At 41.2% G+C, this 12617-nt stretch overlaps 1 long non-coding RNA gene across 2 annotated transcripts in view; it reads right to left on the reverse strand.

Moving 5' to 3' along the window:
• The window catches only part of LOC114044448, a 35153-nt gene extending 22774 nt beyond the window's left edge, over window positions 1-12379 (reverse strand). The window contains exons 1-2 of one of the 2 annotated variants that reach the window (XR_003569241.1): window positions 12300-12379; window positions 11635-11794 (exon numbers count right to left, since the gene is read on the reverse strand). This is a non-coding gene — a long non-coding RNA (uncharacterized LOC114044448). Of the gene's footprint in view, window positions 1-11634; window positions 11795-12146 lie in introns of both variants that reach the window. The other variant, XR_003569240.1, reaches the window with a different exon arrangement.
• Between the last annotated feature and the right edge of the window lie 238 nt (window positions 12380-12617).

A 12617-nucleotide genomic window follows, 5' to 3' on the forward strand; every position in this document is an offset into this window, starting at 1 on the left:
GAAACAGCCTCATCTCCCCTGGCTGGAAAGAAAACAAGATAAAAACCACTCAAAAATAATGTAAAGGTTAAGAAAACCCCTATTATGATTTTGAAAAAGATTCCCCAAACATAAGCTATTCATCCAGCATCCGGAAATAAGGGCACAAAGCTCGTAAAGAGCTCCCACATTTTAAACTGAAAATCTAACAAATGCTCCTGTAGGCAGAATTGACCTGGCTGTTTCTTATATAACCTTAATTTAATCCATTTAAATTGTGTTATATGTTAGCTTCCAAGTCGATAAGATGGATATGAAAACCAGACCAACTTGGAATAAATGTTGAAGACTTACAAGACACTTTTTGTGATGGTTCCCCGGGAGGAGGAAAAAAAAAAACTCAGAATGGAACACTGGATGTGAACAAAATGAGACTGTTAAGGTCTGTTAGGTGACAAGTGAAGTTTTGAGTTATGCTGATAACCAGAAGCTTACTGTGACCGTGCCACATCTTAAATTGGAGCCAGAGCTCCCAACACGCTCCTTCCTCACTGTCATGCCTTCAATCCCCTTTAGGTTTCTTTCTCTTTTCTTTTTCATCAACTGAGTACCTTTTCTACTAGCAGAATATCTTAAACAAATCACTTCATATCTTTAATACTTAGTTTCCTCAGGAATAAACACGGGGGTAGGGGCCAAAATGTAATGTTTATAAGGATGCACAGTAGATAGGGAAGTCCAGCCTTGATTCCAGTGACAGGAAAGGGGCTCTGGCCTGAGTGACAGAAGGCTGAAAGGCAGGTGAATGTGTGCATTACCCAGAGTCACCCACCTGCACTCTGTGTGAGCCACATCCTTTTGGCTAAATGTTTACACAAGTCCCTTCTCCTCCTCCCCCAGACCCAGAAAGGAGGAAGATGGAGAAGTGCCTCCTGGCATTCTCCTCCATTATTTCTTATTGAGAATAGGCCACCTTCTAGAAGGGCAAGGGACAAGAATGACTTAGAACCTCAAATCTCTGTGCCTTTAAAGGGGGGAACTGAAGACGCTTGCTCAGTCCACTGCCCCTCACATCAAACAATTGCCCAGACAGATCTTTTATTATTTCTCCAACTGCATTGTATCAAAGCAGTTTATAAACATTTATGGAAATAACTCGACATTTGTAAAGCACCTCTTTGCAAGGTTCTAAAGCTACAAAGACAAATAAAACGGTCCCTGTCCTCTCAAAGCTTATACTCTACTAAACCTTCATAGGTTTTTTTTTTCCTTTGCTAGGCAATGGGATTAAGTGACTTGCCCAGGATCACAAAGCTAGTGAGTGTTATGTGTCTGAGGCCACATTTGAACTCGGGTTCCCCCCCGCAACTCCACGGCCAGTGCTGTATGCACTGCGCCACCTAGCTGCCCCCAGCTCTGGTCTTTTCATCAAGAAAGCTTGAACGTCCTCTATTTCACTGAATGTCCACTTTTCCCCTGAAGGATTATACTCAGTTTTGCTGGATAGGTGATTCTTGGTTGTAATCCTATGTCCTTTGCCCTCTGGAATATTATATTCCAAGCCCTCCAGTCCCTCAATGTAGAAGCTGCTAAATCTTGTGTTATCCTGATAGTGTTTCCACAATACTTGAATTTTTCTGGCTGCTTACAATATTTTCTCCTTGACCTGGGAACTCTGGAATTTGGCTACAATATTCCTTGGAGTTTTCTTTTGGGGATCTCTTTCAGAAGATGATTGGTGGATTCCTTCAATTTCTATTTTGCCCTCTGGTTCTAAAATATCAGGGCAGTTTTCCTTGATAATTTCTTTTTTTAATTAATTAATTTTGATTTATCAACAATCACCTCCATATGCTTTTGAGTTTAAGATTTTTCTCCCCCTCCCTCCCCACCACCCTCCCCAAGACAGCGCAAAATCTGATATAGGCTGTATGTATACATTCCTATTAAACAGATTTTCACATTAGTGATGTAAGTAAGACTTAGAACCAAAACTCAACAGAAGAAAAAAAATAGCAAATAGTATGCTTCGATCTGCATTCAAACTCCATAGTTCTTTCTTTGGATGTGGATAGCATTTTCCATCACGAGGCCTTTGGAGATATCTTAGGTCCCTGTATTGCTGGGAAGGGTTGAGTTTATAAATATTAGTCATCGTACAACGTGGCTGTAATTGTGTACAACATTCTCCTGGTTCTGCTCACTTCACTCAGCATCAGACCGCACGAGTCTTTCCAGGTTTTTCTGAAGTCAGCCTGTTCATCATTTCTTACAGCACAATAGTATTCCATTATGTTCATATACCACAACTTGTTCAGTCATTCCCCAATTGATGGGCATACTCTCAGTTTTCAATTCTTTGCCACCACTAAAAGAGCTGCTATAAATATTTTTGTATATGTGGGTCCTTTTCCCATTTGTATGATTTCTTTGGGATATAGCCCTAGAAGTGCTATTGCTGGATTGATAATTTCTTGAAAGATGATGTCTAGGCTCTTTTTTTGATCATGGTTTTCAGATAGTCCAATAATTTTTAAATTATCTCTCCTGGACATATTTTCCAGGTCAGTTGTTTTTCCAATGAGATATTTCACATTGTTTTCTAGAAAATAATGTTTTTAAATGCATAAAATACATAGGATTACCAAGGAAAGCAATTATACTGAAATACAGTTATCAAAATATTTTTAAAAACAAGTGGACACAGCTAGTAGGCTGCCTTAACCAATTAGAAAGCTATTGGAATAAGCCTGATTGATAGCAAAAAAATGAGGAAGTGCTTGAACTAGGGTGGAGTCTATGTTATTGGACGGATGGGGACTGCCATGAAGGATGTTGTAGACTTAGAATGGATAAGACTTGGGAAGTGTTAGGGCATGGGAGGCTGAAAGAGAAAGCAGAAATCAAGGATAACTCCAAGGTCGGGAACCTGGGGAACTGAAAGAATGGTGTTACCCTCCATAGATATTTTGTAGGATGAGTTTGTTTGGGGTTGGACATGATGAGTTTGAGATGCCTATGGAACCTCCAAGGGGAACTGTCCAGCAAGCATCTATTAACAATGTGTGGCTAACACTCCTGTAAGAAAACAGGTCTGGATATATAAATTTGGAAGTTATGCGCATAAAGACAATAATCGAGCCTCTAGGAGATCACAAGATCGTCAAGGGAGGGAGTATACAGAGAGAAGAGGTGACTCCAGACAGAGTCTTGGGGAATAATCGCACTTAATGGTCAGGAAGGTCATGATCCAATAAAGGGAAACGAGAAGAAATAGTCAGGTAGAAAGAGAATCGAGAGAAAACAGTAGTGCAGCCGGCAAGAGAAGAGACTAGCGGGGAGAGCTGAACAAGAGAAGAGAACTAAATGTGGTGTTTCTGAATCCAAGGGGGATGGAGAATATCCAGTAGGAGGGGATGGTCAATAGTATCAAAACTGCAAAGACCAAAAAGTACTGAACAGAGTCAGTCATAGTTGATGATTAGAATGACATCAAGAACACAACAGCAGGGATTAGACTTCTGAATCATCTCTGCCTCCTCTCTCACCCCACCTAGACAACCAGCTGCCAAACTCTATCATTTCTACATCTCTCACCTCAGTCCCCTTCTCTCCACTCACACAACCACCCTAAGTCCAGGATCTCATCACCTCTCCCTTGACTACTGCAGTAACTTCCAGCTTGATCTCCCTGCCTCAGTCTAGCTTCACTCCAATGCCTTCTCCATGCAGCAGCTAAAGTGATTGTCCCCAAATGCAAGCCTAGCCGTATCACTCACCTAGTCAATAGACTCCTTGAAAATCAAATGTGAGGTTCTCCTTAGGGAATTTAAAGCCCTTCACCACCTGGTGCCAACTTACCCTTCCAGACCCACACTGCTCCCCTCTATAGTTTAACACACTACAGTTTAGCCCTATTAACCTTCTTCCTGCTCTTCATCTACAATGCTCCATTGGACTCATCTGATTCCTCATCCCAAAGTAGTTCCTCTTGCCTGGAATGTGCTCCCTCCCTTCCTCTGACTCTCAAAATTCCTAATTTCCATCAAGGCTCAACTCAAGCACCACCTTCCATATGAAGGCTTTTCTGATCCCCCTAACCACTAGTGCCTTCCTCTCCTATAAATCAGTTGGTCTCTTTTATACATGTACACGTGCACACGTGCATGTCAATGAGCATTTATTAAGCACTTACTGCATGCCGGGCATAACACATACATGTCTATGTTCTTTTCTTTGGCTATGCTGTCAATACCTTAAGGGCAGAGATTTTCACTTTTGTCTATGTATTCTCAATACCTGCCACAGTGCCTGGCATATGTCAGACACTTAATAAATTACTATTGATTAGGAATTAGAGAGACCTCTGATCAAAAGAAAAGAAAAAGTGGGTGATGATGCTAAGGTGTTATGAAGAACACCAGTGGGGAGCTGATGGAGCCTGCCTCAGCTAGCCTCAAGCCTCGCAATGATCTCTAAGTGTGGGTCACAGGCATGTAGTCGGGGGCAGTCAAGGTAAGAAAGGAAAAGCTTTGAAACATTTGCTGTAAAGAACTAGATAAGAATAGAAAAATAGCAACAAATCAAATCAGGTCCCTATACCAAAGCTCCACACAGACAAGGTCCTTGATTCTGAAGGCTACTTCCTGTCCCTGTTACCACTGTGCTTAGAGAAATCCTGGTTTTTGAAAAGGCCTTGTTTCCATTCAGCATAGGGAAATAGAAAGAGTGCTCAGTCTGGAGTCAAAAGACATTTGAGATTGACCTGTGGCTTCTCTACCTGGCAGCTGTGTGATCTTAGGCACGTCTCGGCAATTCTCTGTGACTCAGTTCCCTCATCTTTAGAATAAGAGGATTGGTCCCTTTCTGCTCTAACTATAGGATCTTTTGATCCTACTTGGAAGAACTCTATGGGCTCTCCAGTAAGAATGGTCCACATAGTAGGAGCATGGAAAGTCATAGTTCATGTACTTACTCTCACAGTTCACAGCAAAGTAAAAGTGTTGATAAAATCTGAAGTAGAAAATATAGTTGACCCAGTGGCTACTTACTCATAAAGAACTTTGCTTTCAGCTTCTGATATTTCACCATCATTATTGAAGTCTTTCCTTGACATTTTCTACTAGATTATAACTCAATGAAACTAGGAAGCAGGGCCTGTCTTGCCTTGTACTTCAGTACCTAACCCAGAGCATTTTATATTTGTTGTTCAGTCATTCAGTTGTGTTCAACTCTGACAAAGGCCATGGGGTTTTCTTCACAAAGTTACTGCAGTGGTTTGCCATTTCTTTCTCCAATGTATCCCCATTTTACAGAGAAGGAACTATGGCAAACAGGGGTTAAGTTACTCACATAGCTAGCAAGTGTCTGAGGCTGGATTCCAATTCAGATCTTCCTGATTCCACGCTCAGTGCTCTATCCACTGCACCACCTCACTGCCAGCATTTCATATAATGTGCCTTTAATAAATGTTTAGCAGGTAAATGAATGAACAAAGACTTTCTCAACTTTCAACAGACTGTCAAGGATTCCCACAACTAGGGCAGCCCTGACAAATGTATGTTCTTCCCAGCTGGAGGTAACACAGGGGTCCCAAAAGTCTTAGTGCAGTTTTAATCTAAAGCCATTCTCCTGATTTTCCTCTAATGAGCTGCAAACACAGGTGAAGGTCAGATGACTATCCCTTTTCCTGGCTGCTCCTTGACCAGTCAACAGTAATGGCAAGGAGGCCTCTCTTTCTCTAAGAGAAGATCAACCTATTTCAGAATGACAGCTCCAGTTCCTCCAGCCCATACTTCTCTATCTACGATAATGTTAACTCCAGTTGCATTTACGGTCTTTATAATTTAATATACCTTAATTGTTCTCCAACCATTTTTTGAATACTAATTGTGCCTCCATAAAAGAAGCAAAAGCTCTCTAAAGGTAACGTCTACAGATATTTCTCTACCACTTTCTCCTGTCCTTCCCCTTCCCAAGGACAACATTTGCCAAGCAAATAGTGTGGGCTCAACAAATACTTGATTGATTTACAATTACAGCTATATGCTCATCTACCCTGGCTGCCTTTAGGCACTGTGACAATTTACCGACCATCCCTGAAAAGGTAAAACGTACACTAAGTACTGTGATAAAAAACAGATAAGCATGTCAATGTCAACTGAACAACATAAAGCTTAACTCACAGTCACACTTTTCAAAAAAGGGCTTGCCATATCTATTTTTTGAAAAAACGCTGATTCTCCTAGATAACGCCTGAAAGGATGCCTTTAATCTGAATCATACCCAAAATGCATTTGTCAGAAGGCAGCACATTACTTTTTAGTTGTTTCTATTTGATGATGAAAATTATTTGGCTTAAATTAAGGGGGTGGGAGGGGAATTAGTTCTTCAGAAATTTTTCCTAGTCTTATTCTATAATCATGTTGATGCCCTGACCTGTTCAGCCCGTTTTTTTGGAGCTTGAGAGAATGTGACCTCCCTCTTTTCACATTCAAATCAGATATGCAATAGCATAATTTAATGACATTACTTGTTTTTTTTCCCCTTTCAAGAGTTAAGCCCTTGCTTAGATCATGCTTGGACAACTCTGCTCAAATCATTCTTTGTCTTTCAGGATTACTCCATCTGCTAGTTCTTGATCCCAATCTTTAGATCTTCTAATGTCCTTTTTTTCCTTTCAGGTCTTTGTTACTTACGTGAGACACTTACAATACAGAAACACTGCAAAATGTTTACTTGTGTTTAAACCACTTTAAATTTTCTATTCAGATTTTTATTTTAAACAACCCATACAGTTCTTTAAAATTTAGTCAACATTTTTCTAACTAGTAGTCCAGTAAATTAACTAGAGATAGGACTTAGGATAGGCAAGGTAGGCAACTGCCCAGAGTGCAACTCGTAATGGTATGTCAAGAAAAATCATTTTTAGCTTTAATGTTTTTAAATTCTCATTTTTAATGCTTAGAAATCCTGCTTGCCATGGCCCATGACACATAGATAGGTACTATGTACAAAGTCAAACATTTTACAGTGGACAATAACAGGGAGGTGCAGAGCACAGGTGCAGTTTTCAAATCTTGCCCAAAGTGTGAACACCCTGCCTTGATTCTAGAGCTGGGGATACAAAGTGGAATAATTATCCCATAAACTTGAGCTGTACAATACAGAAAGTTTTAAGGTGGGGAGAGAAGTTAGCAAAACACTCTTCTTCCTCCAGAGCTTTCTTTTAGTCTAAAATATAAAAATAATTTCCTAATTCTGCCAGAACTTTATTAACAATGTATAGATCTGGTTTGCATCCCACACTCAGCCTCCTGTGCCAGAGAATAGAAAACAGATTCCAAATACACATTGGGTCATAGGATCACAGATTTAGAGAAGGAAGGGACCCCATAAGTCATCCAGTTCACCCTCTTCATTTTATAGATGAGTAAACTGAGCCACAAAGGGTAAGTGACTTGCCCAGGTCCTACAAATGATTTAAGACTAAAACTAGGATTTTAAGACTTCAGGATTAAGACTAAAACTAGATCCTCTGACTCCAAATTCAACAGTTCTTCTACTATTCCACATTAGTATTAATTACAAATCTATCCAAAAATAGAATCTGCATTTTTGACCCAACTGCTACTCCTGGAATTACCAAATTCTTTAATTCCATTTTAAGAAAATTTGATTGTTCTAACATGCCTATATAAGGAAGGTTTTTATTATTACTATTTTAAAGGTGACTCCTAATAATGATTGTACTAAAAGGGGCACTTTTGCATGCAGTTTCATCTGATCCTCCAAAGAGCATTATGTGGTAGGCAGGACAAGTATTATTATCCCCATTTTGTCAATGAAGAAACTGAACTCAGAGAGGGGACTTGCTCAAGAGCCTAGAAAGTAGGGCTTTCAGTCCAAGGTTCTTTCCATTACCTCCCCTTCTTTATCATTCCTATTAGGGAGACATCTTTATGACTTGTTAAAACACAATAGAGCATGTAAACAAGCCCTTAATTTTGTACAAAAATAATAGCTAACATTGACACAGTGCTTTAAGGCTAATAAAGGGCTTTACATACACTATCTCACTTGATCATTGCAACCACCCTGTATAGTGTTCTACAAATATCACTCCCATTTTACAGATGAGGAAACTGAGGCTCAGAAAAATTAAGTGTTTTACCAATGGTCACACATCTAGTAAATGTTCACCTGAGTTCAATTCCAGAGCTCCTTCCCTACATCATTATGCCTCTGCTAATTTTTATAGCAAAGATGAAAAACATCCATGTAGGCTAGAGTAGCATTCAACGAAGTCTCCCCCACCCCCAGTCATTTATTATACTAAAGTTCTTTAGAATACCTAACACTAATGTGAAGCCTTATTAGATAACCATAGTTTTTAAAACTTTTTCCAATTCCTACTGACAAGGGGAATTAGCACAATAAACCACTGTCTAATAATGGTCTCAGATCGAATGTAAAAGGCACCCAAAGAGAGTTCATACTTCCCAGATCTATTCCTGTTACCATGAGAGAAATAACTAAACTTCACTGTGAGAACTTTAAGAGTTTAGGTGTGTACTTCAAATAAATAAGCAGATTCTCCCAGTGTCTGAACAACTCTCAAGGAGTATTTAAGCACCAGACTTGCTAAGAGTCCCATGTTGGAATACCCAAGTCAAGAGATCAAGGTTCTAGTTTCAGCTTTTCCACTAACTAGCTGTGCCACCCTAAGCAAGTCACAAATTCTCTGGGGCGTTTCCTTCTCCAAAAAATGTGGATCCTGGCAAAGATGATCTCTAGACCCTACCTACTCAAAAATTCTATCATTACTGACACATTTATATATTAGGCAACCTTTTAAGACTAATTTAGATACTGAATTAGTATAAAATTACAATACAGTAACACCTTTCTCCAAAAGAAAATCAATATTTTAACATATTTCACCTCTCCTCACATCACCCCTCGATATCTAGCTAGGTTCGAATAATAATATCCCCTTTCTATTAACTGAGTCAGAGTTGGGAGTAGGGGCTAGGACCCAGATCTCCTGACTCTCAGTCCTTTAATCACAAGACTGTGATGTCAGTTCAAAATATTGGTGTCCACTCTATCCTGTACTGTTCATGCAATGCAGGAAAAGCATAAAGAAAAAGAAGTCATTTGTCTCTTCAGAATTTATTTTTTTAATTAATTTATTTTGATTTATCAACAAAATCACTTCCATATGCTTTTGAGTTTAAAATTTTTCTCCCCCTTCCTTCCCACTACCTTCCCCAAGACGGCACACAATCTGATATAGGCTACATATATACACAGAATTTATTTTTGCTGATATGTATCACACACATGTGACCTTAATTAAAATACACTTAGAAAGTAGCATGTAAAAAATACAAATACAAAGTGAGTATTTTAGAATCAAAGGAATGAAAATAAAGGGGTGATCTCTCAGGAATTAGGGTTAATAGGTTAGAAATGAGTCTTTATGAGTGGAGACCGTTTCTTTGTATTTGAATCCCCAAGGCCAGCACAATGCCAGGCACCTACATATTTGATTGCCTCATCAAGGTAAAATTCAGGCAAAAAGCCCAGTGTTTGTTATGATCATAACCTTTTCCACATTCTGTCTCCAATGTTTATATTTCAAAATAAGTTGTCATATTGGGGGTGAGGAGGGGTTGTTACTGGATCACAGAATGGAAAGAGACTTCAGAAGGCATCTGGTCCAATGCTTTGTCATCTACAGTATCTCCAAAAACAACCGTTTCCAACCTGTAACCTCCAATAACAGGAAACACAATACCACCCTCCCACCCCAGTAATCCATTCCACTTTTGTATACAACTACTAGCTGTGTGACTCTGGACAAGTCATTTAACTGCTCAGACTCGGTTTCTTCCTCTGTAAAATGAAAGAGTTAGAATCAATCGCCTCAAAGGTTTTTTCCAACTCTAAATCCATGACCCTAATAGTGTTTTTTTTTAATGCTGTCAAAGTCTGCCTCCACGTAACCTTTACCTGTAACAACTCTTATAATTAACGAGTCCTAGTTCTGCCCTTCAGGCAAGATGAAGTCTGATCTGTCTTCCACATGACAACCCCTATATTTTGAAAACATTACTCCATCTTTGGTTTGGTGTCAAGTCCCCTACCACTATGATTGCCTTTCTCTCAAAGTGCTCCAGCTTGTCAATTCTCTTTCTAAAATGTGGTACAGAGAACTGGATACAATATTCCTGATGAGATCTGACCATGTCAGAATGGAAGGCTAGCAGTTCCTAAACAGCTCCTAATGGCGGAGCCATATCTGGGGTGAGACATCCAGAGCTCTCCCCAACACACTATAATTTAGAAGGCACTAACAATACTTGTCTTTCAGTGGTTATTAACAATTGAAACAACCTGGCACCTCGCTGGGAAAAAGAATTAAAATAGGAAAATAACTTGCTTCCTCACCCTCTTGGCAATAGCCCAGGTGAGGTCCTGTTGGCCCTGGCCAACTTTCTCCAGGAGTGGCCTCAAGGTGTCCAGAGATCTGCCTTAGGCACAAAAATGGCTAGTGAAGGCTCCAGGGCAGCCTAAGATCACATGAGGTTTTTGAGCTGCCATGATATACTGCGAACTCGAACTCGCTCTGTGTTTGCAATCCACTAAAAGCCCTAGGTCTTTTTTGCATATTTACGCAACATTTTAAAAAATGAATGTTAAAATGTTTTTGTTTACAGGTAATGGAGAAAAAAATAAAATAAAGTAGAATTTAAAAAGGAACTAGTGGATTTAAACATTCAGGGGGACCCAAAATTTGCATCAGAACAAATGATGTAAGGCTTAACTCCTCAAGAAAAAAAAAAGTTAGGACACATAACAGATGACTGATATATAGTAGATGGATTTGAAATAGTGTGCCTAATGCTATCCTGACCCTCGCTACTTTGTTAGATCCTTATTCAAGAAACTGGAATTTTAATGTTATATTAAGTCTAAATATTACATGCATATATATGCAATATATAATAATATACATCTGTTCTTCAATTTAAAAGGTGTCCCTACAAAGGTATTCCTCATCTTGACAAATTTTAAGAATTTTAAAATAACAACAAATTAAAAAACAATGCACAATGATTTTGCTTTAATCCCATCATTCTTCAATAGGAATATCTGCCACTTTGTCCTAGGGGTCAGAATTTAATTATTTATGTGGACACATTATGGATGCAAGACAGCATAGATACTGTAAAACAGTAGTTATCATTACAAAAGCCAATCACATCCTAGCAATATAAATGTTTAATAAACAGATCATAAACGGAACTATCACTTGCACTCCTAAAAAGAACCCAGCTGGTGTTCCCCCCACCCCTTCCCTCCTTCCCAGTTTTAGTGGCAGGTTTTTTTCCCCAGACAGAACAGTAATCTGATTTATACAACACTGTGGGAGTCAGGGTGTGGTCAGGAACTTCTAACTAATATTACAAATGGATTTTTTTTTTCCCTGAACTCCTGTAGCAACAGGATCTTAAAAGTAGTTACTGGTAGGAAAAAGGTGAGATCGAGGTCAAATTAGATTCCTATGGAAAGTACTCTCTAAACTCCGCAGGGGTAACCCTTGGGGGTCCGGAGGGAAGGCCAGGCACAGGGGGGTAGGATTATTACCTAAGATGTCTAAATTAGGCGTCCCCTTCAGTGAAGTCAATCTTCTCCCTTGTCCTGCGCTTATTTAAGGAGAATTCTAGCGATCGATGAGACTAAGGAATAGACCGTGCACTTTGAACAGCCCCAATCGTGCCTTCATTCTTTGGTTTTAGCAGAAAACCTGGAAGAAAAGAGTGGGGGAGAGTCAGTGAGGCACAATTTGGCTTCCTCGGCCTCTAACTCGGGACCTCCTCTCCAAAGCCCGGGCAGACAAGTGCTCTGAATGAATTAATGACACGGTTTCCGAGGCAGGGCCCGTGGGGAGGTGCAAGGTCGACGTCCCCTCCCGGGATGAGGATGCCCTCCCCGGCAGCTCCCCGGGCCCTCTTTGCATTTGCACCCGACGGACGCGCAGGCTGCAATACCGGCTGGCTCGGCCACTGTGACCTGGGCCTCAGTTTCCTCATCTGTGATGAAGAAGGTGAGACTCGAAAGACTCGGAGGTCCCTTCCGGCTGTGCGCCGAGGACCCACCTATGATCTGTGTGACCTTGCGCGAGTCACTTTGGCTCAGTGGGCCTCAGTTTCCCCCTCTGTAAAACCAGGGGCTGGGCTAGGTGGCCTCTGAGGCCCCTCCAGCTGTGAGGGTCCAGGATGCTGGGCTCCCTCCGCCTGACGGCTTCTCACCAGGAGGGACGGAGGAAGGGGGGGTGGGGCTGCCAGGTGCGCCCTGCCCACGGACCCCGCGGGCAGGGGAGGCGGACAACTTCTCAGCCGGATCACCGCCGCCGCAGCCCGGGACGGTCACGTTGGCCTCCACATGGAGGGGGCTCAGCCAATAGCGAGGCGGGGGTCTCTCGCAGGCTCCGCCTCCTCTCCTCCCTGTATTCCCCGCCCCCCCACTACGTCTTTCGCCTCGATCCGCCTCGCCCCCCTCTCCACTGGGCCTCGCGCACCCAGCTCCTCCGCGGCGTCCCCACCCCCAGGGCCCCGCGAGCTCCGAGT

Source organism: Vombatus ursinus, unplaced genomic scaffold (genome assembly GCF_900497805.2).
Source record: "Vombatus ursinus unplaced genomic scaffold, bare-nosed wombat genome assembly UNPS02014773.1, whole genome shotgun sequence".
Classification (NCBI taxonomy): Eukaryota; Metazoa; Chordata; class Mammalia; order Diprotodontia; family Vombatidae; genus Vombatus; species Vombatus ursinus.